The following is a 6,923-nucleotide window of genomic DNA, read 5'->3' on the forward strand; positions in this document are numbered from 1 at the left end:
CTGGGGGTGCGGGGTGTCAGGGTGGGGGGTACGAGTGAACAGGCTGGGGGTGCGGGGTGTCACGGTGGAGGGTGTGGGGTCTTGGATGATGGGATGTGCGACGGGGCCGGCATAAACGTATCAGGCAGTCGAGGGGGTTTTCAAGGGCTCACTTTCCCTTGCTGCATCTATGAGAGGGGGAGGGGGAGGAGCCGGTGCTGCGTAGAGCTGGCTTAAAAGCCAGTTGCCCCTGCATCATGTCTGCGGTGCCACCTGCCCCCACCCCCCGCTGCCGCTATCCGGGCAAGGGGGGGATAGGGCAGGTTGCTGTGAAGCCGCCTTTCCTGTGGTGGGCCCAGGCTGGCTGTGGGCAGAGGGCTGTCCACCATGAACAGGGGCTGCTGGACACAGAGTGAGCCAGGCCCAAGCAGCCCCAGCTCACGCTGCTCTGGGATGCTGCACCTCAGCATTTTCAATGTAGAGCCCAGTGCAGCTCAAGCCGGCTCCTGGAGCTGTCCCCGCTGCAGACCGGCCTTTACCGACTAATCGTGTAGCCGATACAATTGAACATCCTTAGTGCAGGGAGCAGAGGGGGCTTCCCGGGACGGGGGAGGCCGAATGGCTCCTGGGAGGTGGGAGGGGGAAGGCTGCGTGGCTCCCACCCCCCCGAACACCAGGGAGGGGAGAGGCCAAGTGGCTCTTGGCCCCACAGCTCCCACCCTTACCTCTGGGGAAGTGGGGGGACGGGGGGCGGGGCAGCTGAGGCAGAGGGGGCGACGGGAGCAGAGTGACGTGATGATGTCACTGTCCTCCCACAGGAAATGTTTTTATATGGAGAGGTTGATTTGGGGACTTCAGTAACCCAGCCAGGGCTGGGGGGCGGGAAGGGAGAGGTTCCATGGCCTGCGCTGATCTGAGTGATCATGATGGTCCCTCGCTGACCCAGGACTGGGGGGTCCGAGAGGCACTAGAGCAGGGCTCACCAGCCGGTGGATCGGGATCTACCAGTAGAGCTTGCAGCCTCTGACGGGATCCTGACTGGTTTGGCTAAGAGGCTACCAAGTGTGGCACTTCAGCTCCCCCCCCCCCCCCCACTGCTGAGCATCTCCTGCCCTTTGCCTGGGAGCTGCCCCCTGTCCCACTGGGAGCATCCTGCTTGCTGCACAGGGCAGGGCAGGGAGAGGAGGGGCGCTGATGTCAGGGTGCCCCCTCTCCCACCCTGGATTCTATCTCCACAGAACGGAAGGGGGGGCACAACAAGACTTGGGATGGAGGGGGTTTGCTGGCTGCTTTAGGGAGTGGTGCAGGGCCGGGGTCTTAGCCCCACTGCGCCACCACCCAGTTCCAAACCTCTGCCCCAGTCATGAACCCCGCTGGACACAAAATCCCTTTACAGAACCTGAACCACCCTCATATACCCCAACTCCTGCCCCAGGCTCAGCGCAGAGCCCTTCTCTCGCTCCAAATCCCTTAGGCCAAGACCATAGTCTGCACCCCAACCCTCTGCCCCTGCCTGGTGAAAGGGAGGGAGGACGGAGTGAGCAGGGGCAGGACCTCTGAGAAGAGGCATGATGGAGGCGGGGCCAGGGTATTTGGGTTTGAGGTAGATCCTGGATTGCACTTAAATTCAAAAAGTGACCTTGTGCTTGAAAAGATTGGAGACCCCTGCGCTAGAGAAATGGCTAAGGAAGATGAGCCACCTAAGTGCGCTTAAAGGGGGCTACTCCTGAGAGGATTTGACCCTTAGGCCCTGATTCGTCACATGACGACACAGGCCTGTAAGACACCGTGCAGTCGGCACTGTCCGCTGCAGGCTCAGGCTGTAATTTGGATGGCAGCTTTCATTCGAACAGCACCACCGAAAACTGCGGCAGGATGAAACGCCACTCCAGCGAGAAAGGCAGCGTAGGACGATTCACCCCATCAGGGCTGGCCTTACCATGAGGCAAACTGAGGCAGCCACCTCAGGTGCCAGACTGGGGGGGGGGGCGCCACTAGCACCCAGAGTGTAAAAAACTGTCTGCTGCTGGTGCAGCGAGGGGGCATGGGGGTGTCATTTGAGCTCCCCGCCTCAGGTGGCAAAATGTTGTGGCCCGGCCCTGCACTCCATGACAAGGGCAGGAGGAGATGGTTTCTGATGGACATTAGCTGAGCATGCGCTGATGGTGCTGCGGCGCCGTGCCGGGCCAAAATCGACTCACCACGGGCGAGTAGATTGACGTAATTGTCGAGCCTGGGACGTTTGTGTAGGTAAAGTGAGTTTTTCTGGTTCATGTCAGGCTCCTCATTACAAGTCGAATGGCCCCAGTGAGGCTGAGCAGCTGGCAGTTAATCACTGGAATTGTGTCCGTGACTCACGTCAGGAGACAACAGCTCTGTTTATTCCAGCACCGTACAAGAGAGGGGATTGGTCCTGCTTGCCGCTAAGAGAGAAGGGGTGCAAGGTATGTTAAGCTACACTCATGCTTCTCTGCCCAGGTCACTGGTTCCTAAGAAACATCACATCAGGAGGTGGCTGAAAACTGCTGACCAGGAAAGTGGCGATAGGAGTTAGAGGGTAGCGTCTCAGCCACAGGAAAGGGACAGGAAAGAAAATATCTGCAAACTGGGATTAGAGCAGGCACCGCAGCTTTGATAATACTTGATTTTAATTCTTCTAGGAGTGGGGCGGGGGAGAGGGTGTGCAACCCCACTTAGTGCCAGTAGGTGGCACTCATTTTTGCCCTGTCTAGTGTTGTGTGTCTGTTTGTGAACCTGTTTTATTTTGTACCCTTTTCATCTAAGGCAGGGGTGGGGAACCTAACACTTGTGGGCCAGATGCAGCCCCTGGCTTGTCTAGATCTGGCCCCTGAGGCTCAGGCCCCACCCCCAGCGCTGGGGAGCCCGCACTGGCAGTCTAGCCTGCCCCCCTCTGCTGCCACACTACCGGACTGGAGCTCACAACCTACGAGTGTGGGGCTCCCTAGGCTCTGGTGTGGGAGGGTGCTGTGGGGAGTAGGGATGTAAGCGACTAGTCGACTATCCAATAAGCATATGACTGTGCTAGTCACTTCCCCCCACCACTTTGCTGCCTCTATGAGAGGTGCATCTACAATGCAGCATTTTTTCAGAAAAACAATACTCGTGTCCACACTGCCATTGAGTTATTTTGAGAGAAAGTCAAAAAACCCCTCCGGTCTCCCAACAGCGGCAAACCTCTTTCTACAAGGAAGAGGGAGTTCTTTCGAAAGAGGAAAAAACTGGTGGCCACTCCATCCACACTAATCACAACTTAAATGCGAGACAGCATCCAATCAATATGGAAGCTACCTTTTAAAAAAGAAGATCGCTTTTTTGTTGCCCTTTTGCTGCGCGGATTCTCTCTTTCGAAATAAGCTTCTCAGGAAGATCTCTTCCAGAAAAGCTTCTTCCGAAAGAAGCCTGCTGTGTAGACAGCCTCCGAGGGGCGGCAGGGAGTAAGGGAGGAGCTGGCTTAAAAGCTAGTTGCCCCCCAGCACCATCTCCGTGGGGAAGCAGAGGGGGGAACTGGCAGTGCTTCTGCCTTTGAAATGCAGCAAGAGCTGGCAGGGCTAATTGATCGGCTAATTGAATAATTGATGCTAATCGCATCAACTGTTCAATTAGTTAATCACTCTAAATTTAACATCCTTAGTGGGGAGTGTCTTCCTTCTCAGTTGGGGGCCACATCAGTGAGGGTTTTTTTTTTCCCACTTCTCATGTGTGAGCCCCGACTAATTTTTCTGTGGGTCATCAGCCCCCAACCCAGAAACGGTTCCCCACTCCAATCTAAGGCTCCACTCATGAAGAGGCCCTCTTTTCCCTCTCCCAGCTAGCTAGCCAGAACAGCATGAATGCAAAGAGCTGAAACATGCATAGTGAGCAACTGAGCATGTGGCTGGTGCAAACAACATCAGAGTCAGGTGACCCTGACTTGATTGCACCTGAAAACAAGTGAGCATTTTCTTTTTTCAGGGCAATTGGCCACCCTAGTACCAAAGAAGGGAAAGCAGGGGGTCTTTGGAAATGGGATTGTTTTTCATAGCTGATACTTCTTCCCCCCCCTCCCATATTGGGAAAGGGTGTTAACTTATGTCTTACACAGTGGGTGCGTCTAGACTGGCAAGATTTGCGCAAAAACGTGCCAGCTGTCTACACTGGCCGCTTGAATTTGCGCAAGAACACTGACTTTGTAATGTATAAAATCAGTGCTTCTTGCGCAAATACTTTCACGCTCCCGCTCAGGAAAAAGCCCTCTTGTGCAAGAATACTTGCGCAAGAGGGCCAGTGTAAGACAGGGAAGAACTGTTTTGCGCAAAAAAGCCCCGATGGCTAAAATGGCGATCAAGGCTTTCTTGCACAAAATCGCATCTAGACTGGCCACAGATGCTTTTGCGCAAAAGCACTTTTTGTACAAAAGCATCTGTGCCAATCTAGATGCGCTTTTGCAGACATACTTAACAGAAAAACTTTTCCGTTAAAAGTATTTCCGCAAAATCTTGCCAGTCTAGACGTAGCCAGTGAGTGGATGCTGCTATGTCAGCTTAGGGTGTGTTCTTGTTGGATCCCCTATACTGAGGGGATGTCTTCACTCAACAGAAGATCTATGCTGCTGCGATCCATCTTCCAGAGTTTGATTTAGTGGGTCTAGTTAAGACTCGCTAAATCAAACTCAGAGTGCCTCCATGGGCAACTAGTACTCCTGCGAGGAGTAAGGGAAGGTGATGGGAGCGTTTGCTCCCCATCAGCTTCCTGCTGGGGAAGCAGTGGGGAAACTTGAAACAAGGTATGTTGACACCAGCTACATAGTTAACATAGCTGGTATTGTGTATCTTGATTCAACCTCCCCTTTTAGTGTAGGCCTGGCCTAAGCAAGGTCCCTTGGTGGCCATCCCTCGCTGCTGCAGATCCCTGTGGGGGTTCTGAGCCACTAACGACTCTCTGGCACTGCCCGAGGCACCAGCATTAATGGTCTGGGCTAGCCTGGTTGCAAGCAGGAAGCTGTTTAGAATGAGACAACACTTGGGTGATGTGGCTCATGTTCCAGGCTGGCCTTTTGTTGATCTAAATTTGCCCCAGTCCTTACAGATGGAGCAGTTAGCTCTAGGCTTCCCTCCCTCGTAGGCTTGTGTAACGCGCAGTCGTATTCCACCCCGGGGAGGACTGCACACTTACGGTGAGAGGGATTCCCACGTCCGAAACTGCTAGTGTACTCTGTGAATCTCTTAGCTCTTCTTAGAGCACAGGAAGGTACTGCCATGTCTTTCCATAAGTGGAACCTCAGCGTCCCCTTTGTTTGGAAAGTTCCCTTCTTCCAGAGGAATCCATGACTAGTCATAAGCAATCTGCTGTCAATAAAGCAGGAACAAGGAACAGCGTGGCCTTCACACACGCACCAGCTCTGGGGTGCAGTGTTGTAGAGAAAAGCTGAAAGTGCTAACTGAGTAGCTTCCTGAAGTGCCAGGACCAGACCCGCTCTGAGTAAGAGTACGGCTAGACTGCAAGGATCTATTGGAAAAAGACGCAAAATGCACTCTGCATTTTGTGTACCTTTTTCTGATACTTTTGTGGGAAGAGATTTTTCCAAAATTTGGCCAAACTTAGGGAAAAAAAACCTCTTTTGAAAGCCCTCTTCTTCCTTCTTCCAAAAGAGCATGTTTGCTCTTCCACTTTTTTTTGCGGAAGAGCCAACACATTCCCTGGCCACGGTGGAGTTCTTCCAGGATACCTCTGGGGTGGGGGCAGGTTTGGGATACCAGTCTATCCGGACCCTAAGACAGCCATTTTCAGCTGGCAAGGCACACTCCACTGACGGATGTCCGTAGGCTGCAGATAGGCACACGGATGTTCCTCTCACCTGACCAGGACATGAGGCCAGGGCTGTGATGCCCTGGGGGAGGGAGAGGTGTGTTAATATGAACTGACATCCCCTCAGGCCCATTAACGGAGAGAGGGGGACAAAAGGGGCAATTGTCCCAGGTCCTGGCTATTCAAAGGAGGCCAGGGCTCCATTGCTACCACTCACTGAGAGCTGAGTGCCCTGGCCCCGCCCTTTCCGGGAGTGCGGAGCTACCCCCCCCCACCTCTCCCAGGGGCCCACAGGGGTTGTGGGAGCCCCTGCATCCACTTACTATGCAGGACAGCCCCTTGGTGCTCCTTGTCCCCGCTCTGTGCCGTACCGAAGGGCTTTTTGTAGGGATATTAAACCTTGATGATTTTGCTCTCAAGTCCTTCTAGAGCAGTGGGCACCCACCAGTCGATCGGGATCCACTGGGAGCTCTTGGAGCCTCTGACAGATGAGCCTGACTGGTTTGGCCAAGAGGCTATTAAGTGCCGGCACTTCACCTGCCCCACTGTTGCGCATCTCCTGCCCTTTGCCTTGGAGCTGCCCCTCCCCGTGGGGAACCTGCTTTCTGTGCAGGGCAGGAAAGGAAGAGAAGGGGCGCTGATGCCAGGGTGCCCCCTCACAAAGCAGAGGCAGCGGCACAACAGGACTTAGGATGGAGTTTGCTGGCTGCTTTAGGGAGTGGGACAGGGCCTGCCTTAGTCCCACTGCACCACCAACCCGGAGCCACCTGAGGTAAGCAGGGCCCAGCTGGAGCCCACATCCCAAAATCCTACCCCAGTCATGAACCCCCTTCTGAACTCCAAGTCCCTGCCCTAGCCCCCAGCATCCCAAACACCCTCCCACAGCCTGCACCAAGAACCCCCTCTGGCATCCCAACTGCCTGCCCCAAGCTCAGCTCAGACCCCTCTCACACTCCACATCCCTTAACCCAAGAGCAGAGCCTGCGCCCCAACCCTCTGGGAAGCCTTATGGAAGTGAGGGAGGATGGAGTGAGCAGGGGCAGGGCCTCAGAGGAGGGGCAGGAGGGAGGTGGGACAAGAGGGAGATCTTGGATTGCACTTCAATTCAGAAAGTGATCTCGTGCTTAATAAGGTTGGAG

Source organism: Pelodiscus sinensis, chromosome 21, assembly GCF_052426305.1.
Source record: "Pelodiscus sinensis isolate ZL-2025 chromosome 21, ASM5242630v1, whole genome shotgun sequence".
NCBI lineage: Eukaryota > Metazoa > Chordata > Testudines > Trionychidae > Pelodiscus > Pelodiscus sinensis.